The sequence below is a fragment of the Anopheles gambiae genome, chromosome 2, assembly GCF_943734735.2.
Source record: "Anopheles gambiae chromosome 2, idAnoGambNW_F1_1, whole genome shotgun sequence".
Taxonomy (NCBI): Eukaryota; Metazoa; Arthropoda; class Insecta; order Diptera; family Culicidae; genus Anopheles; species Anopheles gambiae.
The window spans coordinates 71,295,899-71,321,882 of record NC_064601.1 but is presented as its reverse complement, the minus strand read 5'-3'; the positions used below and the strand labels follow the sequence as shown (position 1 = coordinate 71,321,882).

The 25,984-nt window shown below is 44.1% G+C and overlaps 1 long non-coding RNA gene across 1 annotated transcript; it reads left to right on the top strand.

Moving 5' to 3' along the window:
- Window positions 1-2,045: 2,045 nt before the first annotated feature.
- LOC133391897 (uncharacterized) lies at window positions 2,046-3,915 on the top strand. Its single transcript, XR_009765337.1, has 2 exons — window positions 2,046-2,823; window positions 2,909-3,915. It is a non-coding gene; the product is annotated as an uncharacterized LOC133391897 (long non-coding RNA).
- Window positions 3,916-25,984: the final 22,069 nt, after the last annotated feature.

The following is a 25,984-nucleotide window of genomic DNA, read 5'->3' as shown; positions in this document are numbered from 1 at the left end:
GGACGAAACTGAAAGCTTCTTGTTTGTCCGGCTTCTACCGAAGTTCTGACATAAACTTCAACGCTTCAACACATCGTTGTTCACTCACACACCCATGTTTTCAAGCGTTCATATGAGGCAATGGGTTCAATCGAGCTGTTCGCAAGGAGTTTAAGCTAAAAATGTAGAACAGTTGTCACCTGGGTTATTACCACCCATTGCAGTATTCATCTCTATCTTTCCCGTTGAAGCGTATCCTCCTTGCATGCATGCTACCCTGGTATTGAAGGAAGATCAGCTGGTAACAATTTTTTTTATAAGTACAGATATTGAGGAAAGAAACGTACTTACGGTTACATCCTGGTGATTGCTATCCCCTCACGATGCTGGGACGACCAATCGGGTGTTGCGTGCCAACCACGTTAAGAACGCAATATAAATGGTTTAGTCAGCTAACTTGAACACCAAGTTAAAGGCGATTATTTTATGACGCTCGCTTACAATGTCTTTTAAATTACCGTTACATTGCGGTGTGATTGTGATGTACATAACCGAATAAGAGTATCAACATTATTACTGTCGTTGAGGACAAGGTTCAAAATAGAAAATGACTACGGTTTATTTTTGTAAAACAAGGATACTCTTGCAAACATGAATTGAATTTCAATAGAAAATAATGGGTACATTGCATGTGAGAAATCCGGGAATGCGTATTTCTCCTTTCCTTTTTTCTTCAGCTAGTTCTTTTTTAAAATAATGTTGTTGTTTTTTATTCCCTTCCGGAAAAGGTAATAAAATGTGAGAGTGTTTAAGCTCACCTGACTTAAAAAATCAGGTAAAATTGTGCACCTGTTAAACCATGCATAGAAGACGCCGGGCAAACATGGATGAGGTAGACTTCCGATCAGTTCTGGTGTAACGACACTGTAATGAAGGGTCACATTTAGTACCTGCAACAATGAGTATAGTAAAAAAGGATACATACAGAATGGGACAAAACGGCAAAATTCGGCATTCGAAGAATGAGAATTGGCAAAACATACCCGTGCTTAAATACGCATTTCGCACCGTTGCGCGGAGCGGGTGCAAATTTGCATAGCATTTGTCTCTCTAACCCTGTCCTTGCATTAGGGTGGGTGTGTGTATGTGTGTGTTAGGATATGTCAGCTCGCGCTTTAGTTCGTATCCTCCATCATTCACAATCCAACCAGTACGCAGTGCAGTTCAAGTAGTAGGAGATTCAGTTCCTTTTTTGAAGCTACAATGTCGTCAAGGGCCGGATTCAAGGAGCGAGCAACGGAAACCGGCAGTCATAGTGGTACCAATTCGTCAACTTGGTCAGCAACTGAGTTCGATATACCACTACAGACAGGCATCCGCGGCTTACTCCCATCAATAGAACTGCCATCAACATCAGCAGTGCCAGCAAAAGCATCATGGGCACAACAGCATGCATCAGCATCACCTGGAATAGTGTCGACGATGAATGAGGCAATACTCGGAAGACCATCATCATCAGCTAGACCGCTAAATTTATCTTCACCAACTGCACTGCCAAAACCGCCATCATCATCAACAAGGCCGTCAAAACTTCCATCATCATCAGCTGGGCCGTTTAAGCTAACAGCTGGGCCGCTAAAGCGAGCACCTAGGCCGCAAAGGCTAGCACCTAGGCCGCTTAAGCTAGCACCTAGGCCGCTAAAGCTAGCATCATCATCAGTTGCACCGCCAAAACCACCATCATCATGAACAGGGCCGCTGATGCTATCATCATCAACAGGGCCGCCAAAACCGCCATCATCATCAGCTGAGCCGTTCAAGCTTTCAGCTGGGCCGTTGAAGCTTTCAGCTGGGCCGCTAAAGCTGTCATCATCAGTTGCACCGCCAAAACCACCATCATTATCAACAGGGCCACCAAACCCATCATCATCATCGACAGGGCCGCTAAAGCTATCAGCTAGACCGCCAAAACCATCATCGGGGCCCTTTCCGTTTTAAGTTCGTAGGCTGAAATTTCAGCCTGTCAGCTGTTTGCATTGTATAGCAGTTTTGGAGCAGATATTTAAGTGAGTAGAATATACAGGTGGGCTTATCCCAAGGTGTATGAATTTAGAAGGCGGATTTTTATCGCTGCTTTTTCTGAATTAAGTTTTTTAGAGTGTTTTGTGTATTCGTCAAGCCTCCAGGAAGCTTGTTTGAACGCACATTTTCACCCATCCTGTCAAAAAGTGATATTCAAATTTGGTTATAAAAACATGCTATGAGACCACCTGGACTACATACACTTTGATTGTGCATTCCATCACCTGATCTCTTTAATTCACCTTGGGTTAAATGTAAACACGATCTTGTTTTGCCATTTTTCGAGCAGGTACTCGAATCTAATTCTAGCTTTGAGGCTAGAATAATCTAGACTGAAAATCGCAGGCTAGTTTTTTGTGTGGTTTTGTATGGAGTGTTTTCATGATTTCAGCCTCCAACTGTCAAACTCCATACAAAAAGCTGACTAGAATCGTGAAGGGCCCCATCATCAGCTGGGCCGCTAAAGCTATCAGCTAGGCCGCTAAAGCTTGCAGCTAGGCCGTTAAAGCTATCATCATCATCAGTTGCACCGCAAACACCACCATCATCCTCAACAGGGCCTCTAAAGCTATCAACTAGACCATCAAAACCTCCATCATCATCAACTGCACCGCCCCAACTATGATCATCTTCAGCTGGACCGTCAAAATCACCGTCGTCATCAGCTTCAGCCACGTGTCGAGCTGCACCTTCTACTGTTCCAGGATTTACCGTGGTTGACCTAGAGGCAGCACCGACTTTGGAGCCAGCGTCATTACCAGAGTAAGTACCAAATCGTGTTCTGGCCGAATTTTCCAAAACGAAACCAATGAATTGTACACCCAACCTCGTCACATTGCTGTTCCAGAAGGTCGATCAGCTACAGTCATCCGTGGACAAGTTGGAAAAGCGGTTAACTCGGCAAGACAAAGATATCGCACTGCTCCAGGTGACTTTGGATGACGTCAAAAACAGCGTGTGCGGACGCCCGAGGACAACAGATGACGAAAATTTCCAATTCAACATGTTAGACACCGTAGAAGAAGCAGAAACATCCTCTACGAGAGCGAAGAAAGATGGTGAAGTTTTTCCAAGCATTGTGTAGCAACCGGTATGTGTCCGTGAACGAGGCATTGGCGGCTAAATTTTTTAAAGACAAATTCGATATGCCCAGAGTCGTCTCAATCAGGAAGGCTTGCGCCGAAGTGGACCGCGCAACAGAGAGTTTTTTGAACACGAATAACATAACTTTTAAATTTTGAACTTAAACACGTCATAAAGGAAAATGACGAGAGAGTTCAATGATCCTTTGTGTATCAAAACATTGTTTAACAGTCTAGTCAGGTCGATTTTAGAATATGGATCAATTGTGTGGTGTCCTCATACCGACCGCTGGATCAAACGCATTGAAAGTGTACAAAGGAAAATGACTCGTTTCGCGATTAAAAAGCTTAGATGGCCAAATGGTGACACGCTACCCTATAGGACAAGATGGTTATTGTTAGGTGAAGAATCATTAGAGAAGCGGCGTGAAAAGGCTAAAACAATCTTTATGGCCAAACTGATAAAAGGAGAAATTGACGCACCTCGCTTATTAAGCAAAGTGAACATACACGTTCCTCGCTCTAGTCCTCGTTCATCGTCCCTTTTGTATGTAGATAGGCATAACACTAATTATGCGGCAAATGAACCGATATCAGCAATGGCACGCAGTTTTAATTCATTCTATGCAGGAGTTGATTTTCACACATCTATGTCCACTATTAGTGAAGGTCTGCGCTACATTAATCTATAATAACTTACGATATCTGGTGGGGCCATCATTGGCGGACAAGAATTATAAAATAAATAAATAAATAAATTAATGAAATACAACATACTCTTACTCAAGTCATATAAATGAAACTTTTATTCGAAAAAAAAAAAACATTAGCAAGTACACAATTATGGACAACAACCCTACACTTTGCTGTGCGGTACTGGGACAAACTGAAACACATCAGCTTCCTTTGTATGCACTGCGACTAGTTTACACTTTATTTCCTCGACAGGTATTTTTTTTATAGAGAAATCTAAATCCCTCATGCTGGCAGACCGGATATTCATTATGAAGGACGAACATGGAACATTAAAATTTTCGAAGGTTTTCCTAAAAATATTACAATCGACAAACATGCTACCTTCCTCCTGGGATGTTGTTTTGTACATCGCAACATCATTGTCTTTCAGCAAAAACCAACAATTTCTATCGTCCGCTTTCAAAATACAATCTGGCATCGCATGAAGATTAACATTTTGTCCATTGGCTTTAATATTTGGGAATGATTTTGAGTTTCCTGCTTTGGCATATTGGATATACTGTAATTCAAACAGCCTATTAACAGCCTGTTCCAAGCAGTTTTTTCCAGATCTTAATAATTTTTTAATTTCTTGAAGGAACGCTTCGAAAGGATATGCCGACAAAGTGTGCAGTGGACTAAACCTGTCTATATCGTCAAACACATGTATTAGGTTGTGAACGTTGGCTGACACTAGGGTGAGTTCATATACGCTCGGGAAATCAATGACCTATTGTCGCAATAATTCCCTTGCGTAAGGCCAATGTTCCACGTACTCTTGGGAGTTAAACAGTGTCAAGGCACACAAGTAGTGCATGAAATGGGTGTATTCCTCATCTGTTAACCTGCCCTTTAAAATGACCGAACGGGCATTATGTAGGAAGTAATTATACTCCATTCCTTTCCAGAATTTAATATATTTTAAGCTTCGAACCTTTTGAGCGAATTCTACAGGGAACTTTAGCTGTTCCAGGTCCTTGGAAATCGCCTTACGCACCTGTGGAGACCATTTCGTTGCGACAGAAAACTTTCCCTCCGACCATCCCCTCATACACTTCCGAGATATCCCATAATCCCGGAAATGCATAGGTTCGCTCGAAATATTATCTACAATTGTATCGCAGCCATCAAGGTCTGTTAAAGGGGTTGCATTGTTGTAGTGACCCACGTATACACCCCTCTTGAAATCGTCGTGATTCCGTGGCTCATCATCAATCTGCCCATAATAGGTGCGATGTGTTGCGGGATCTTTGGTTGTCACCGTTTGACACTTTTGGTACCCACTATGGGCGTTGTAGTTTTTTTTCATTTTTCTAATTTTTTTCATATTTTTCAAAATAATTTAGCTCTGTCACAAACGATCGCAAATAATCCTCAACCGATTCCGGTTTGGATTCGCCCGCAAAAATGGCCACTGTATCACCGGCACTTCTGGCATCTCAGGGAGCCGCATTAGAATCGGCCAGAATTGGGTCAATCCACTTTTATGAAGAGGTAACCCGTCCATAAAAAAAATCAATTCTATTGTCCCTAAATTTGGAGTCACCAGCCTATAGTGCAACCGAAAACTTGCAACCAAAGATGTGTCGGCAGCTTGGCCTGGAACTATTGGAAAACCGCCCTCCCATGCCCAGTCCACCTTTATTGCCGCATTACTCCTTGGTAATATTGATTCTCCTTCCCTTCTTTCTTCTATCCCTTTCTACGCCCCTAACCGTGTTCTTCGAAACCGCCCTCCCCTAGTGATCCCTTCCCGCCGAACTGCAGTGGGCCGTAATGACCCCCTTCTTCGTGCAATTCGTCGACTTAACTGTGTATATTCTATGTTTGATTTCAACCTTCCCTTATCCTCTTTCCGATCCCGCATCAGAACCCTCCATTATCCCGTGCTGCCTTAATTTTTAATTTTTAAATTCTAAATTTTCTTAAATTAAAATTTATTCTCAAATTTTTGATAATTTGTGTTAATTTTTGTTAGGTTAGGAACATAGGTAATAAGTATTATTTAAGCATTTGTGTAACCAAAAGGTAGACAAATAAATATGAATATGAATGAATATGAATATGAATAAATCAAAACAATCTTTCCTAACCCTTCCCCCCCCCAACCACGTTTAAAACAAGAAAACACGACATAAAAGCACAAATACAGCTACCCCCCTCCTCCCACCCATGACACACACACACACACACACACACACACACACACACACACACACACACACACACACACACACACACACACAAAATCACCCCACCCCTCTGCTCCTAACACAGACACACACATTCCCCCGCTGCTCCTAACACACACACACACATATTAATAACCTGAAGTACGATTTTAAGCCACTTGCGATACCGTTGTACCACAGCTTTCCTCCGTTGACCGTAGCAATCATTCTGCGCGTAGAGGCAGAAGAAGGAGTCTGCAAAAAGGTACGCGCATCCTTTGGCAGTTCCCTGTGGTTATTTTTCCGCAGGAGTTGTAGCAACGAATTCATCGAACGATGCGATAGATTGGTTTCCAAAGCCCATACACGAAGAGCATCCTTGAAGGACAGGTCAGCGCATAGGGCTTCGCGGAAACCAGCATCATCGTCCTCATCAGAATCCGTTGCATCGCTTGTTTCGCCCATAGAAACAGATTCGTCACTGTCCGTCAAAAGTGCAGCTAAAATGTGACACACGTTAGAAAGGCCAACACTTTCAACTAGCGAATAATTTACCTAAATCGCTGAGCTCCGTTTATTTATTTATTTATTTATTTATTTATTAGGATACAAATATCCGCCTCAGAGGGCTAAATATAGGGAAACTTACTGACTAAAACTTAAAATTAATGATAACAAACAAATACTTAAATCTAACTAGACAAACATATACTAGACAGCAAGCAATTTGTAACACAGCCAACACACGTAAAATGAAAGAATTAGGATGGGGAAACAAAAAGGGAGTCAAAGAACTGAAGGAAGAGGGGGCGAAGGGATTGAGGGAGAATATGAAAATCAAACACACCAGAGGCACTGTTGAAGCGATGGAGGGATCGAAAAAACGAATCATTGGTGCCATACAGCGTTCTTCTCGACGGGATTTGAAGGAAATCGCGGCGTCTAAGAAAGCGAGCAGGCGCGTACAGCGGTATTCTGTTAAGAAGTGAAGGACAATCAATCTCGTTCCGAAGCAAACCACTGATAAGCAAAGCTTGAGAAGCAGAGCGACGATCATGCAGTGTCATCAATCCAAGCATACGGCATCGGACTTTATAAGGGGGAAGAGAAGCACCCGATTGCCCTAAAAGACGCCTAATGGCAATACAGGTGAATCTGCGTTGAACACTTTCAACCCTTTCAATCCATACCGAGCTGACCGGGCACCACACAATGCTAGCATATTCTAAAATAGGGCGGACTAAGCTACAGAAAAGGGCTTTGAGGCATATAGGGTCACGCACATCATTTGCCATAGCACAAATCATTCCTAGTACACTATTGGCATGGTTAATGGTACGCTCAATATGATGATTGAATGACAGCTTTGCATCAAGGTGAACCCCAAGATCACAAATGACATTAACACGATTTAATACAACAGAGTTTAGTGAATAATTATGAGACAACACATTTAAGCTCCGAGAGAAAGATATACAAGCACATTTATCGATACACAGGGAGAGAAAGTTAGCAGAACACCAAGAGGAGAAGGAGTCTAACAGACATTGGAGAGAGACACATGAATTAGAGTCAGTGATAGGACAAAAAAAACCTGTTTCCATCTACGTTCGAATCTCGTGCCATTTGCATCGAATCGCAAACCGCCTGCTTTGAATCGCATGCCACTACGATTGAATGCGTGCAACCATGGTTGAATCGCGTGCCAGTACGGTTGAATCGCGTTCCACTATGGTCGAATCATATGCCACTACGATCGCATCGTGTGCCGCTACCATTGGATTTCTGAAAGCAAGAGCGCATAGTAAACTGTTTGTTTACGTTTGAAAGCTGTTTCTTTCTTCACCGACGGCATTTCGTTATTAAAATACTAATAAAAGGGAATTATTCCCTGATTATAGGTAAACCCGATGAATATTAGATGAAACCATGGATTTTACCATCAACAACGAACACCGAATATTAGTTGAAAACAAGGATTTTACCATCTACAAGGGACCATGGTTTAAACTAATATTCGTGATTTACCTATAATCAGATAGTTCCTTTTTATTAGTATTTTACTAGTTAAATGCCATCGGTGAAGCAAGAAACAGCTTTCAAAAGTAAACAAACAGTTTACTATGCTCTTGCTTTCAGAAACCTAATGGTAGCGGCACACGATTCGATCGTAGTGGCATATGATTCGACCATAGTGGAACGCGATCCGACCGTAGTGGAACGCGATTCAACCATGGTTGCACGCGTTCGATCGTAGTGGCATGCGATCCGAAGCAGGCGGTTTGCGATTCGATGCAAATGGCACGAGATTCGAACGTAGATGGAAACAGGTGTATTTTTAAATCATCTGCAAACATAAGGAAGGAATCGGATGGAAGAACAGAACACACATCATTGACAAATAAAATAAAAAGTAAAGGACTCTAGACACTACCCTGGGGTACACCCGACGAACAATGAAACTCATAAGAAAAACCGTCATTCAATTTAACACAACAAAAACGATTCGATAGAAATGATTGTAGCCATTCAAGAAAGAAAGGAGAGAAGCCAAGTTTCTTGAATTTAGCAATGAGCAGAGAATGGGGGATTTTATCAAACGCAGCTTTGAAATCGGTATACACAGCATCAACCTGCATGCCAGAGTCCAGATTTAAGAGTACTGAGGAAACAAATTCCATAAGATTAGTAGTGGTGGAGCGGCCAGCCATAAAGCCATGTTGATTTGGAATGATCCACGATTTCACCATTTCCATTAGAGGTAAACGAATAACAGATTCAAAGACTTTGCTGAACGCCGATAAAATAGATATGCCACGATAATTAGAGACGCAACCACGATCACCCTTTTTAAAAACTGACCTTATCCATGCTTGTTTCCAAATATTCGGAAAAGTAGCCGTAGACAAAGAAAGATTAAAAAGGAAAGAAACAGGAAGGGCTAGTGCTTCACGACAGTGAAAGAGTAAAGCAGCAGGAATACCATCGGGACCCGGCACTGAGGATGGTTTAAGGTTACCTAACGCACGTAAAACAGAAGCAGTGCTTACAGAAACAAATTCAACATTCAGGACATTGAGAGGGGTGAATGAAAGACTGGCCTCAAAGCTTGCAGAGTTATTTAAACCATTTTCATAGACACTCGAGAAATGATCAGCAAAAAGCGAACGAATGTCATTCGGGCACGTAGCAAGCACATCACCAAGTGACATACTAGTAGGGAGGCCATTATTGTTTCTCATAGAGTTTATGTAATTCCAAAACGCTCGAGGGTTTGAACGGAAGCGAGATTGAAGACGCAAAACATACAATTTATGGCGATATCTGTTATATGATCTGTAAGCGGATGCTGCATATTTAAATAACCTACGCGTGTACGGTGAACGCCATACCCGGTAAGCACGTGTAGCCCGATTTCGATCCCTAAGCAGAGAGCGCAGATGGCGGTCGGACCATGGAGGGGAAGGAGGTGGTCTGAAGAGAGAAGAACAGGAGTTTATGGAAGTGATAAGGATAGCATTGAACTGTGTTACAGCCTCATTGATGGACGTACATTCAAACAAAAATGACCAATCAATAGAGGACAAAATTACATGCAGCCTAGCATAGTCAGCCTTCTTATAATTATAAATAGGACTAAGATTAACACTTTGCACAGAAACAGGTACGTTGGCAGTGGATAGATATTCAATTTCAAAAACAAACGGAGGATGGCGGTCATCAATTTTTACAAGTGGAAAATCTGCCTCATAAACGGAACACGGCGTGAAGTTAAGAGAAAACAATAGTATAAGGTCAAGCACACGACCATTATGGTTTGAAATATTGTTTAGTTGACAAAATTCCATAACGTTGAATAAATCGACAAAAGGTGCATGACATAGCAACGCATTATGAGGTGTATAGTGCTGGAAAGGTGTCGTTAAATTAACAGAATTTATCCACTGCAGTGAAGATTGATTAAAATCACCAAGAAGAATAAGTTGATCCTTGTTACGCAAGCGGGCTTTGACATCGTGAACGCATTCTAAAAGTTTTTCAAACATACGCATATCAGCTGCTAAGTAGGGTGGGACATAGATAACACCTATATATATATATTAAAGCACTCATTTTTAATCACAACCCACACACACTCAAGCGGCGCGGCATTTACAGAAATAGGCGCTGATGCTAAACTGGTCGAAACAGCAATGAGAACACCGCCACCGCGAGTACGAGAACTATTATTTATGTTACGATCACAACGGTAAACGATAAATTTATCACTACTAAAGAGCATACTATTGGGTAAAGAATCATCAGCCCAAGTTTCAGTGAAAACAATCACATTAAAATCAGCAGCATCGGCCGCTAGCCTCAAATCAGTACATTTTGATCGTAACCCACGAGTGTTCTGATAGTAAATACTTAGCTATTCATTTGGTTCATTTGACAACGACGGTTGTCTGGCGTGATCACCACGGGTACGCTTAACAGGGGCAGGCAGGTTATCTGGAGGCGACCGATCCGAAGGTTTACGAGAGGATCCAGTCGTTCTCGCAGGAATGAACACCGATGAAGACGATGACGGAATCGACGAGGTTGATTGAAGAGCAGGAAGCACGGAAGTAGGCTCGGAACAGGTGTCACTCAGTGGATGAGAGAGAGCCGAAGGCAGAGAAGCACTCTGAGAAGGCATGCTGGCCAAGCGTGGTGTACTCAGAGAGCCGAAGTTAGATGGATCGTTTACGGGAGCATCCAATCGGGCGACGATAGATTTAACGGTATTAGTGTTGCTTGCACTATCGATATTTTTGACCGACTCATCTGTAAGCGTGTCGTTCACTGACACTACAGGGAGATGACGATTTTGGTAATCGATGAACTCACGCAACACGAGAGATGGAGGCCAAGTAGCCGGAGAGAGAGCTTCTTCGCGCTTGCTGGAAGGTACACCGACCTTAAACGATACGAATGACATCGTTTCGACGTTGGCGCCAAATTTTACGATACGACGCACCACAACGTCCGATGGAGCAAGCGCAAGTCGATTTGTAACCATGGTAATGACATGCTTATCCGTTACAGATGTGTCGAAGCGCGACATAAAAATCTGTGATGACTGTGGCCTTGGAGCCACAAATACTGGATCATATGTACTCCCCGATCCCGTTCCTTGTTGCATTGCAGGCGCAAGAGGCACTGCCGGCCAGGGAGCCGGAGGGAGGTGACGAGATGGTAGATCGAGGGGTAGTGATGTTCGGAGAGGGCACCTTGCGTCTCTCTTACCATATGCAGAATCAAACGAGGCACTCTCACTGAATAGATCCTGCTTAAGACGGTGAAGCAGATCCGCTCTTATCGAGTTAATGGCGTTTCCTAGAGACGAGAAAATGACATCCATTGAATTGACCAAGGCGGCCTCAATCTCCGGAAACAATACAGGCTTTTTCGATTTACGCAAGGCATCACATTGTTTGCATAGCCAGCACAGACCACAATCTGCCAACAATTCACTTAACGTGGATTCAGAGACACCGGCACAGTGAGCATGGAACAAACGGCCACACACCTCCGAACACGACAAGTGTAATGGATCACCATTTGGATTAATTGCCGTAGAGCAAATTGCACAGATAGTCATTATGATAACACTGTTACACTGGAAAGCAGGCACACAACGAGTGATATCGCAAAGCAAATGTGTGCAAAAGTCACAAGCGATAAAATTTTGCCAGCCACAGGGCGATTAATCAAGCCGCGTTAAAACACTGGAATAAGCAGGAGCGATCAAAACCACGTCTGTGCGTCACCAAGCGGAGAGAGTGAGTGAGGGGAGGTGGAGAGTGAGTGAATGGGAAGCTTCAAATCGAATGAATGTTTACAATTTTATGTCGATGAACGTCACCGTTCGCAACACTGGCTCTGGCACAACCGCTGACACGGAAGGCCGCGAAGAAGGCCCTGGTTGCTCTGTAATTAAGTAAGGTGCATTTGCTCTCACAACATGCCGATTGGCAGCCATCCATTCGCATGGAACGCTCTCGCTCGCGGACCACCGCACTACCACCAATATACCGTCCGTGAGTTGCATTTATGGGAAGGTCGCTCAAAGCAGCCGCAATAACGTTTACATTGCTTGCTGGGGTTACTTATCGTCATTAGGCCATACGGCCCGTTGAAGATTATAAAATAAATAATAATAATAACACGTCAACCTCTCTGTTGGCACGATGTGCACCTCTTGCACATGAGCAGCCGCAATATTTACAAAACAACGAGCTGTCAAGGACAGCTCGAATAATTCGTAAAAGAAACTCCAGATGGCGTTGTGAGTTAGATAAGGACGAACAGATATCCCCAATATGAGACAACTGGCTGAGCTGTAAAATAGGGCCAATAAGGGAAAAGTTCGACAAAGGTCGCTAAGCGAGGTCTAATTGGGCCAAGTAGCTCAGCTGGTCAGCAACAAAGCGCCATTGAAGACGGCGCATAGTTGCAAACTATTTAGGAAGAATGACAGTCCAATTTTTGAACTGATCGGTGGAACCTTGAATACGCGACCGACAGTTGCAAAAATTCTGTAACAGCAACTCTAATAAACGGAAAGCTACAACCGAGGCAACACTCTCAAAAGGAAAGGAAAAATTGACTTGGAACACCGTTTGTTCAACCTGGAATGGATTAAGCAGTATTTCGTGACTGAAACAGGGGCGCGTTAAACGGTGGGCGGACTGGGCGGCCACCAGGTGCCCCGTCATTGTGGATGTTCGACTTCGTATCGATTCTACCCCCTCCCCCCCTCTGGATGGGACTTTTACCATCTATTTCAAAAAGAATTATTTTTAATTAATTCATTTTTCCCACCGCTTCACTCACTGTATTTAGTCGAGGGCCCGAACTGCAGAAAACCGGGGCCCCAAACTACTCAAAGCAGCACATTAAATGTTCTAAGAAATCTGAAAATACTTGCATCAAAGTCGCAAGCAAAGAACGCTGCGACACACGCGCACAGCTCAAATCAATACCTCATCATTATTGGCGCAAAGTATTGGACAGAGCGAGAAACCGTCAATTTTTGCTGGTGTGGATGGTCTGTGCATGAGACACCCAAACCCAAAAACCACGCAGAGCAACTTGCTGCAAAAATGGAATGCACAGAACGCTGCGCTTAACTACCACCGAAAACCCGTTACACAACACAAGCATACAACACACCCAAAAAAAATTTAAAGGCCCCGAGCAGGAAAAAATCACTAACACCAAGCAAACAACGGTGCTCCAGTGGGTAGAAGTTTCATTCAAGAAACGATTCCATCGATATCGATGTGTGCGCTTTTCAATTTGGCTTCCTGCCATGCAATTGACAGCGATTTGCGAGGGCGCGCAAGGGCTCGCACGCCATACAAGTTCACCGCCCCAGAGCCCTCGCATTAAAGAGCTTGCGAGCCTAAACAGTTTTTTAGCCGCTAGTTTTAGCAGTTATAATTATAGCACCCCGAGAGCAGGTATAACATTGCAAATCATAGTTTACTAAACACCTAAATTTTGAGATTTTATTTTGAAAAAAATCACAAAAATTTAAATAGTGATCTTTTCGACAAATAACACAGCAAAACAATACTTTACAAATAAAAAATAAATATTTTAAAATATTTTTGAAATATCTAAAGATTTCGAGCAGATGATACCACTTGCAACCCTCGCAATGTTTGACGGGTTGGATGAAACGTGCCTGTGCTTGTCTGGGGGCCCCTATACTTGTTTTGCAGATGTGTGCCGAAAACAGACAGCTGTTTTCACAAGAAAAATGGTATTCACATCTCAAGCCTGAGATCGTGGAGCGTGCCTGCTTTTAACGCAAAACCTTAAATTTTCACGCAGGGCCCTTCTTAACTTTTGTGGTCAACTGACAAATAGGGGAAATCGGCACGGGGCGGTATTCATATGTCTTTTTTTATAGACTATGTAAGGTACATAAATCGATAGGGGAGAACAGGTGCACAAGAATAGAAAATTTATTTTGAAAATAAAATTATTACGTAAGTTGTGTCCTGAGTCTATCTCTTAAACCACAAAGAAAACCCGTTTCAACAGCCACTAGCACACATCATACACAGACAAAATTTTAAAGGCCTCTACACAAAATTTCAATACACCGGCTCGTAGCCGGAGAAATTAGCAGGAAAAATTGACACCAAGCTCGCGTCGCTTTAAAAAGCCTAGGAAGATCGTTTGGTCAACGGTGCTTCAGTGGGTTGAGGTTTCATTCGAGAAATGGTTAAATCGATGTCATTGTGTGCGCTCTTGGCTGGGATGAACCGTCCTGTTCTTGTATACGAGGCCCCTGCTACCGCTTTGCGATTGTGTGCCGAAAGCACACAGATGTTTCACGCGAAAAATGGTATTCACATTCCTGGCCTGGGATAATAGAGTGTGTGTGTGTTTTTTAATGCAAAAACTAAAATTTTCATTCTTGGCCCTAATTGACCACAGCAAGTTTGTGGACGTAAGAGAAGGGGAAATGGGAAAGGTGTTAACGCTAGGGTTATCACACAGCAGACTGTGTGATAACAACACAGCAGTCAGAGCGCGGTATACATACATACGCGTTATATAGATTTGAGGTGTGCGGTGCAAACTCACGAACAAGAGCGCGGACTTATCACTGGAGAGAGGCCGCGTGTTTTTTGACAGATAAAACCATAGATAGCGAAGAAATCAAGTGACCAAAAAACGAGAATATAAAAACAGAGTAAGACACACATTTAGTTTACAGTTTTATTTCATAAACCAGAAATTCTGAAAGCAGTATCCTGCGCAATCATTGGTCCTTCGAACCGGATTTCTGGACATAAAAAAAACTGTAAAATTTTGTGTATCGAGGTTCTTAACCTCAATCACGCGTTGCGTAAGTGAAGTGAAACACATGCTTCTAATACACTCTGTATTGTAGAAAAAAAGTCTGCTGAATATTTGCTGGTTGGTGAGATGGCTACAGAAACGAAGAAAACCCAAGCGACGATTGTGACGCTGCGATCCCGAGCCCAGATGCGAGCAACAGAAGAGTTTATTAACGGGTTCAACGAGGAGAAGGCGAATCAACTGGCAGAGAGGTTATCCAATTTGGAAGCAGTTTGGAAGGCGTATGAAGCGGCTCAGTTGAAGCTGGAATCGTACGAGGAAGATGATAAGCAGCTGAACGAATTGTTCGACGCACGGAACGCGTTTGATGACAGGTATTGTGCAGCTAAGGGTTTTTTAACGTCACGTGAAACCATGGCAGTATCTGATCTGGATGCCACGGATACGGGGAAAGGCACAAATCTGGCTAATTTACGTCTACCTAAGCTGGATTTGCCTACTTTCGATGGTAACACGACGGATTGGCTCAGTTTTAAGGATCGATTTGTGTCCATGATCGATGAGGCAGAGGACATGCCTTCCGTAATGAAGCTGCAGTACTTGTTGTCAGTGCTAAAGGGTGAAGTGTCAAAACGTTTCCAGCATGTGCAGCTTACAGCCGACAATTACAGCATAACATGGCAAGCGCTATTAGATAGGTATCATAACAAACGGGCACTAAAGCGTGAATATTTCAAGGCCCTGCATGCCATTCTGCCAATGAAGGGCGAGTCGACTGAAGAGTTACGCCGGGTTTTCGATGAATTTACTAGGCTGACCCAAGGAATGAGTGCGTTGAAAGAGCCCATAGGACAATGGGATACACCGCTGTGCAATCTGTTGTTCTATAAGTTGGATGGTAGAACCTTATTGGCTTGGGAAGAGTATACTAGTAAGGATCAGGAAGATTTGTATACCAAGTTGCAAGAGTTTTTACAAAGACGGCTGAGAATCCTTAGTGCAACAGTTCAATCGACCTATGAAGTATCAAGATCGAGTGTGGGCAAGGTAGCCGGCGTGAAGCAGCATAAGGGTATTGTGTGTGTTAGCACCGTGCCACCCGCTATCCTCCGCTGTTATGCATGTGCACAACAATACTACTTACATCAATGTGAAATGTTTAAAGGAATGCAAGTAGCTCAACGTGAGGAGGTTATCACATCGAATAAGCTGTGTCGGAATTGTTTTCGAGTTGGACATATAGCCCTGCGATGTAATTCGAAATTTAAATGCCACAAGTGTCATCAGCGCCACCACACACTCTTACATGGCGATCCGATTGTGCAAAATCCATCTCCAGATAACATTGTGGTTGCAAATACTGCCGCATCGGGAAATACTATTGTTTTACTACAAACCGCGTTGGTACAGGTGATAGATGATAATGGAAGAATGTTTGATGCAAGAGCATTGTTGGACTCTGGTTCGATGTCCAATTTCATCTCGACGGCTCTTGCAAATCGTTTAACTAATCGCAAATGTTCTGCTAGCGTATCTATTTTAGGTATTGGCCAACGAGAAAATCATATTCATGAAGCAGTAGATGTGATCGTGGCATCCAAGACGCAGCAATTCAGCACAAAGCTAAATTTTCTCGTTTTAGATTCACCTACCGCACAGCTTCCCACTATGGAGGTGAATACAAATGAATGGAAGATTGAAGGACTAGTACTAGCCGATCCATTCTTTTACAAGCCAGGCCAGATTGATCTAGTTATCGGTGGAGAAGCATTCTGGGCCATTCACATGAACGAACGAATCGGTGTTGGGTCTGATAAGCCAGTATTTGTGAATACTAAGTTTGGATGGACAGTTGCTTCAGCAACAACCAGCAAACAAGCCAGAATCGTCACGTGTCAACAAATGCAGTTGTGCGTCAGGACACGTTAGAATCGGCCATCCGGCGATTCTGGGAGATAGATGCTTTACCATCCTCATCCTCGGCTTCAGACGAAGATCCATGCGAGACATTCTTCTCCGACACTACTTCTCGCAACAACGAAGGAAGATTAGTTGTCAGATTGCCGAAAGTAAAAACATCAAGAATCAGTCTAGGGGAGTCCAACTGTTCAAGTAGATCTTTTCTCGCTGATTGTTCATTTCCGGACTCATCGAATCGCTGTTAGTGCAGATGTCGAAAAAATGTATCGACAGGTTATGGTACATGTTGATGATCAGCCATTACAGAGAATTGTATGGCGTCCAAGTGCTGCAGAAGAGCTCAGAAGCTACCAATTAAAGACTGTTACTTATGGAACAGCTTCTGCTCCATTTCTAGCAACCCGAGCTTTAAAGCAAATTGCCCTCAATGCAGCTGATAAATACCCAATCGAAGCACACGCCATCACGAACAATTTCTATGTCGACGACTTTCTATCTGGTGCTAATGATGAGGAGTCTGCTGCTACGTTGCAGAAAAACGTATCCAACTTATTACAGCAGTATGGGTTTGTTCTAAGAAAGTGGGCATCGAACTCGAAACGCGTCCTAGACGATATCGCAGATGAAGATTTAGCAACCCCACGTTGTCACAATCTAGGAACTGATCCTGCTATCACTACTCTGGGACTTGTATGGTTCCCTGGAAGCGATAATTTCAGCTACAATTTCAAGAATGTCGTATTGCCTCCAACTATTACCAAACGCACACTTCTATCAGCTGTTGCTAAAATATTTGACCCTCTGGGGCTGGTTGGACCTGTTGTGTGTAAGGCGAAGTTACTAATGCAACAGGCTTGGACATCTATCGACCCAATTACTGGTAAACCTATTGATTGGGATGTTAATCTTCCAACGAAACTGCAACATGCTTGGAAGGCCTTTCAACAAACGATTCATATGATGGAGAATTTAAACATTCCACGCTACGTTTTTGGGAATGCAGGTTTAGACAAATGCGAATTTCATATAATTGGCGATGCCTCCGAAAAGGCTTACGGTTCCTGTTGCTACATACGTGCTCCTTCAGAGTCAGGGGTTTCAATTCATCTACTAGTGGCAAAGTCTAAATTGGCTCCTGTTAAAACTCATCATTCCATTGCCAAGCTTGAATTGTGTGCTGCATTATTGAGTGTGTAACTTTATGACAAAATATCGACTGCATTAAGATTCAATCCTACGAAGATTATATTTTGGAGCGATTCTACCACAGTTTTGCATTGGTTAAACGCATCACCATGTCGATGGAAGACATTCGTAGCAAATCGTACTACACAAATATTAGACGCTACGAACATTAACCAATGGAAACATATAGCGGGGATTGATAATCCAGCAGATTATATCTCCCGAGGTTTAGATCCAACGGATCTATTAGACGCAGAGAGATGGTGGTTTGAACCATCATGGCTTTCTTTACCAGAAGATCAATGACCAGCAGGTCATTTCACTCCTTGCGAGAATGCCGACATACTAGAAGAACGTCGTAATACAACCATGTTGGCATTAGCAGCCGTTGCAGCAACATTCTCTGATGAATTATTTGCCAAATATTCATCATATACTAAGCTTCAACGCGTTTTTGCATACTGTTGCCGGTTGCTAGCTAAAACGAAACATCGTAAAGGAGCGAAGGTCTGTGTAGAATTTCCTGAAGATACTAATCCCAAATGGTTATCGACAGCGGAATTACATCTCGCAGAAGTAAACTTATGTTTATTACATCAACAATAAATGTTCCCAGACGAACTACATGCTTTGACGAATGGAAGCTTTATCTAACGATCATCGCAGTTGAGGTGGGTTAACCCAGAATTAGGAAAAGATGGATTAATTCGGGTCGGCGGACGACTTAATTTAGCAAACCTTCCATTGTGCACAAAAAACCCAATCGTGTTGTTAGCGAAACATCGATTGACGGTTATGCTGGTTGAAGCCTGTCACAAAAGGCAACTACATGCGGGCCCACAACAAATGCTCGCCTCGTTAAGACAACGGTTCTGGATCATAGGTGCAAGAAATTTGATTCGATCGGTGTATCATCGATGCGTTACATGCTTTAAGAAACATCCAACATTTATTACTCGGACCATTGCCGACCTACCCAGCAGCAGAGTGGTTCCAGCGCCTCCGTTTTCAATTTCAGGAGTGGACTACTGTGGACCCTTTTATGTAAAATTTGGAACACGGAAGACAATACCACGGAAGGTATACTTATCAATCTTTGTCTGTTTTGCGACGCGAGCAGTACATATCGAAGTAGTTAGTGATTTAACTACCCAAGCCTTTATTGCCGCGCTACAGAGATTCATCTCACGTCGTGGAAGGGTCAAGGAGCTACATTCAAACAACGGCACAGCATTTAAGGGTGCATCAAATCTTCTCCATCAACTATATGTACCATTGAAAACCGATCCCAAATCGCGAGAGATTATTTTCAACTGGTGTGCTGTGAACGAGATAACATGGAAGTTCATTCCACCGCGAGCTTCTCATTTTGGTGGGCTTTGGGAAGCCGCGGTAAAATCAGCAAAGCAACATCTACTTAAGGAGTTAGGATCGTCAACACTGCTTTACGATGACTTCTTGACGCTATGTGCACGTGTGGAAATGTGCCTCAATTCGCGACCACTCACTCCTATCCCCAATTCACCTTATGATCTCGACGTATTAACTCCGGGCCATTTCATCACTGGATCTAACTTTCAAATGGTGCCCGAGGTAGACGTCAAGCACATTCCGGACAATCGCTTAACACACTGGGGGCATACGCAAAAGCTAATGCAATCAATTTGGGCAAGATGGTACCCAGAGTACCTCCAGCAACTTCAAGCCAGAGCTACAAAGGTATGTAAACCACCAGTTAAGATAGAGATAGGACGAGTCGTAATTCTAAAGGAAGATCATGTTCCACCGGGCCAATGGCCACTTGCAAAGACAGTAGCGCTTCACCCAGGCAAGGACAATATAGTGCGAGTTGTTTCATTAAAAACGCCAGATGGAAAAACAATTACTCGCCCAGTCGTCAGGATAGCATTACTCCCTATAAATGAGTAGTATTAAAATAACATTGTTATTTCAAGGTAGCCGGGATGTTAACGCTAGGGTTATCACACAGCAGACTGTGTGATAACAACACAGCAGTCAGAGCGCGGTATACATACATACGCGTTATATAGATTTGAGGTGTGCGGTGCAAACTCACGAACAAGAGCGCGGACTTATCACTGGAGAGAGGCCGCGTGTTTTTTTGACAGATAAAACCATAGATAGCGAAGAAATCAAGTGACCAAAAAACGAGAATCTAAAAACAGAGTAAGACACACATTTAGTTTACAGTTTTATTTCATAAACCAGAAATTCCGAAAGCAGTATCCTGCGCAATCAAAAGGTTTAGGTTAGAAGGAAGGGGGGAAGAGTATAAAAATATTCAAGGAACCTATGGACCATGTTCATTTATACATGGTTTTTATCGACTATTTCATTTTTTGCGAATACAACAAGACCAAAAACCGTTACAGCTGCATCTACATACAGCCATACACAGCCATAATACGAAGAAAAATCTCCATTGCCTCGGTCGTTTGGGGCCCCGTTGATGATCCCGTCGATTGAGGGACCCCTTCCATTTGGTGTTGTCTACCCAATATACCCCCATTTTCGCCCCGGGGGTTATGTTTACAATCAGATTTACTATTACTACCAGACCTATCAGAAGCTTAGTTATTGTATTTATCAGAAGCATTTTACTACATTCGCCTTTTTAACATGTGCAATATTTTTACCTTAGTTGGAAGCGCAGAACGCTGTGATACATGCCCACAGCTCAAAACAATATCGGCTGGTATTATTGAATCCGTTCGTAGCGGGAACGTACGGCGCTCACATGAAATTCTAGGGATGGCAACACATTTCTTGCGCTCGTTCCTACAACACCGTGGCGAATAACTGTAGCAACCATCTAGTACGTTAGGAAAATGAGTGTCGGGACGTACGCCGCCGCTACGAACGGATTCAATAATACCAGCCATCATTTCATCATCGTTTGGCCTAGAGCGTTGGAACAAATGCATTGAACGCTACGCAGTAGTAGGGTAAAGCGAAAATCCGTTACAAGAGATGCCTCACGCAAACTACATGCACATACGACATTTGTGAAATATATTCACGAAAAGGGGCTGGCTGCGATATTTGGAGGAAATTTGAATAGGAAAGTGTACACCTCTATCGCTGGTCGGTTTACAACTGTATATTCGTTTGTCCTTTTTTGTATATAATAATTCATGCAGCTCATAATTCATGCAGATCGAGCAGTTTCTAATGTCGAGTAGTTTATAACCTCCCGCAGCGCAAAGCGATCGAAAACTTCTCAAACTCAAACTGCAAACATATTTCACAGCCCCTGAATGAAATATTTCGCATTCAAAATTGTCCCGCTGCGCAAAGCGATCGAAAACTTCTCAAACTCAAACTGCAAACATATTTCACAGCAAATGGCTGTGAAATATTTCGCATTCAAACTTGTTGCAAATTTATAAATGAAATATTTCGACATTTTTAGCGCTGAAATTTTAAAATTTAAATATTTCTTCGATCGGAATCCAAGCGTTTTCCCTGACATTTCTGCTCGCTTTCTCGATCGCTTTTTGTGGAAAGCGATCGAAAATCCGAGCTTCAAAACTGATCGATTTTGTCGTGCGGGTATGCAGCGGGACATTTCCATCAGGATAACGCTTGACATAAAACCGCAAAACAGACCCGCACGACAAAATCGAGCAGTTTTGTAGCTCGGATTTTCGATCGCTTTCCGCCAAAAGCGATCGAGAAAGCGAGCAGAAATGTCAGGGAAAACGCTTGGATTCCGATCGAAGAAATATTTCAATCCTTAAATTTCAGCGCTGAAAATTTCGAAATATTTCATTTATAAATTTACAACAATTTTGAATGCGAAATATTTCACAGCTATGGATTATGAAATATGTTTGCAGTTTGAGTTTGAGAAGTTTTCGATCGCTTTGCGCAGCGGGGAACAGGAAACCTCTCAGAAGAATGCGTAGGCGTGGCAAAAAGGAAAAGGCTAGCGACACGAACATATGCGTAAAAGGAAGAGAAAATAACCTTCCCACAATAGAAGAATAGTATATAAAAATTCATTTTGAGTCTAAATAAACACTTACAATTCTGACGCCTAACTGTGCACCCGTGTACAAAGTTTTTCTGAACCGATCAACTAACTTTCCGCGACTTCGCGAATTTCATATCCGAACTTAATCTCACTATATATAAAATCGAAAATCGCTACAATGACGTGAGAGTAAACATTCAGCGAGAGAGAGAAAGCGGTGAGAGCAGAGCTCTCTTAGCAACGCGCGTTGCTGCGAAAGGATTTGCTCCATGCAATACTGCCAGCCCGCGGGTAATGAGGGCAATGGTTACTTAGATTTTTTGTTTACACAAACCGATTTGAAAACAAATGGTATTGGATATAATGATTTTTTTTTAAATTAAAGTTGCAATTAGCCACCTGATGATAAAGTGTCCCATCTCATACCCCTTCCCATTATAAATCAAGATATTCAAGGCAATATTAAAAAAAAAATGTTTGAAAACTGTGCAACATAGCTTAATTGTGACATGGCTGATATTCCAATTCATTCAATCATTAATAAAGGCAACCATACTCATTATTGGTGCTTAAGCACCTCGCATACTACATACACCGTCGTCATCGGCAGATAAGTGTGCTACAGAATATCCTGTAAAACGGGTTGTTATACCCAGGACGACGAACATGTACACTCCCTCAAATCTGTTTTCTATTTGGCGTAACGTCCTGTGCGGACATGCCGTCCGGTATAGGCTTTCGAGACTTAATTCATTAACACGTAGCCGGATAGTCAATCCTTGCTACGGGGGGACGTTCCATGGGCTTGAACCCATGACGGGCATGTTATTGAGTCGTTCGAGTCGACGACCACGTACCACGGGACCGCCCCAAATCTACTACTCCCTCAAATCTACTACTCCGCAATATTGGAGTCGGGACAAGGAACACGCATGACAATAAGAGGCGGATGTAGCCGAGAGACCATAAGCGGCCATATGCTAATAAGCCTTGATGAAATTCCGAGCAAGAAAGCGGCGGATGTTGATGGCTTGAAAGTTAAAATTGAATTTGTAACGATTTGCTCGCGGGCGGGAAGAACTACTTATTTCAGGATGTCCTTCCGGAACAAAGCACTAAAGGGAGAGATGGTTCATTGTGCAACATGACTGCAACATACTGCGCGTTAGGTGAGACAACCGTGCGCACTGCATTTAGCCGGATCAGCATCAACTGCAGAATGATCGACAATGAAACTATGTGGTTGTCGCAATAAACGGTCAAATCGAATTGTAATCCTGATGTCGACTCCGACACGTCGGCATGCGAATTCTCGCATGCGTTTCTCCCGCATACGTCTAGGAGAATGCGTTTCTCCCACGCACCAGCTCGACCAATCACGTTATCGTTCGGCACGTGGCAACGAGAGAATGCGCTATCCTGCTTCCTGCGAGAAGCATCTATAAAGCGATCGATCAGCGGATCGATCGCGCTCTTATCATATTGATCTCAACGTGAACGGATATCACCGCAAGTATACTTTAATTGCAAATAAAACGTGTTTATCTTTATCCGTGTGTAAGTGCTTCGTGTACGGGTTCTTTCGTCGAAAGAAATTACGGCTTCGTGCAAAAACATTTGGTGACCCCGACGTGATTTAACGCGAGTATAGTGCTTCGTGTAAGTGTATAAGTTATCGTAAGTGCTTCAGCCATGACGACACCGGGTGATAGCGAGCACAGCATCGAGGCAGCGCGTCAGCTAACTGCGTTGGAAGGTGCAGTTAAGGCAATACTCGATGAGGCTCGCGAAGGAAAGCTCTCTAAAACCATGGCTTCCATAAAAGCCGAAATCCTAGAGTCACTATGGACCGACGGTAGAAATGCTCACCTGCAGCTCGAGGGTCTCGCGGGACCGCATCCAAGACGGGTCCCCTTCACCGAGGCGTACGCGACGGCAAAATGCGCTTTGGCCGAGCTGCGCCCGGGAAACACATTTGCCGGCCACTGCAAAGAAGAACCATCTCCCACGGCTAGACCTACCCAAATTTTCTGGATCGCCATCGGAGTGGCCCGCGTTCGCAGGGCGATTCAACAAACGCGTGGCTGGGTTGGAAGAAGATGCAGACCGCTATGCTTTCCTTATCCAATGCTTTGAACGGTGTGAAATAGCCCGTGACAGCTGCGAAGCATTTGAAAATGCTGGGATGACCTTCCAAGACGCGTGGAAACGTCTTGAGGAACGCTTCTACAAGAAGCGCGTGGCATTTCTCGGCCACTTTCAGCAGCTGTACGCGTTACCCAAATTGACAGCAGCGTCTTCAACGGCATTGATGCGGCTTATCGACGCCGTTGAAACATCGACATCGTCAGCGCGCCAGATTGCTGGCAAAATGGATCAAGCCGCGTCAGCAGTGGAAGACGGAATGATAGTGAGCTTCGTTTTGAGCAAGTTGGACGAAGAAACCGCTGCTCAGATCACTCGCCGCCTGGATTCTCAGCAGATCCCTACGTGGAAAGTACTCCGCAACGAGCTAGATCAGCTGGCCAACACCCTCTACTACGAACCAAAGGCCAAGCCAGGAAACAACTTCCGGACGGAACGTCCCGCTACGAACCACGCACCGGCGCGGACGGAGCGCGCGATGCTGTCCGCTACTGTGCTCGCAGAAGGCCGACATGCGAATATCGGAACAGTAGGCAATAGAAACCAATCATGGATGGCGGTGCGACGGTGTTATGCGTGCGATAAAACAGGGCACGGGTCCACGTTGTGTCCGGAACTGCGCGTGCGGTCGTTTTTGGAGCGTACCAATTACATAATGGCCTTAGGTAAGTGCATCAATTGCTTCTCCCGACAACATGCTGCAGCAAAATGCCCTTGCGAGAAACGATGCCAAGTATGCTCCAAGAAACACCATACGATGCTGCACGTCGAAAGCAATGGGAGTGAGAAGTAACTATCAGGTTATCATCGCACCCCATTCACCATGCCCATTCGTTCCTGCTTCGTGTCGCTCCGTGATCGCATCTGCTCCGGTCCTCATCGTTCCTGAGCGGTGCTATGTTCCTGCTTCGTGCCGCTCCGTGATTGCACTGTGCCGTCCAGTGACTGCACCGTGTGACCTCGCACCTGCTCCAGTCCTCATCGTTCCTGAGCGGTGCTACGTTCCTGCTTCGTGTCGCTCCGTGATCGCATTGTGCCGTCCAGTGACTGCACCGTGTGACCTCGCACCTGCTCCAGTCCTCATCGTTCCTGAGCGGTGCTATGTTCCTGCTTCGTGCCGCTCCGTGATTGCACCTGCTCCAGTCCTCATCGTTCCTGAGCGGTGCTACGTTCCTGCTTCGTGTCGCTCCGTGATCGCACTGTGCCGTCCAGTGACTGCACCGTGTGACCTCGCACCTGCTCCAGTCCTCATCGTTCCTGAGCGGTGCTACGTTCCTGCTTCGTGTCGCTCCGTGATCGCACTGTGCCGTCCAGTGGCTGCACCGTGTGACCTCGCACCTGCTCCGGTCCTCATCGTTCCTGAGCGGTGCTACGTTCCTGCTTCGTGTCGCTCCGTGATCGCACTGTGGCATCCAGCGTGGTGGCCTCTCGTCTATCGTGCGTGCGCCCTCCCCACGGGGGGAGCTAACGCAACACAGGTACGTTTTGGGAAAACTTTCGTAAGCAACGAGAAAACCTCAACGTTCAACATGTCTTACACGAAAGGCTCTTTGAAGTCAGGACACATGCACGACCACCTAATTGCGTGAAATATTTGGGAAGGAAGTCTTCTTCCCAAAGGGGGGAGGATGATTGTCGCAATAAACGGTCAAATCGAATTGTAATCCTGATGTCGACTCCGACACGTCGGCATGCGAATTCTCGCATGCGTTTCTCCCGCATACGTCTAGGAGAATGCGTTTCTCCCACGCACCAGCTCGACCAATCACGGGCCGACACATTATCGTTCGGCACGTGGCAACGAGAGAATGCGCTATCCTGCTTCCTGCGAGAAGCATCTA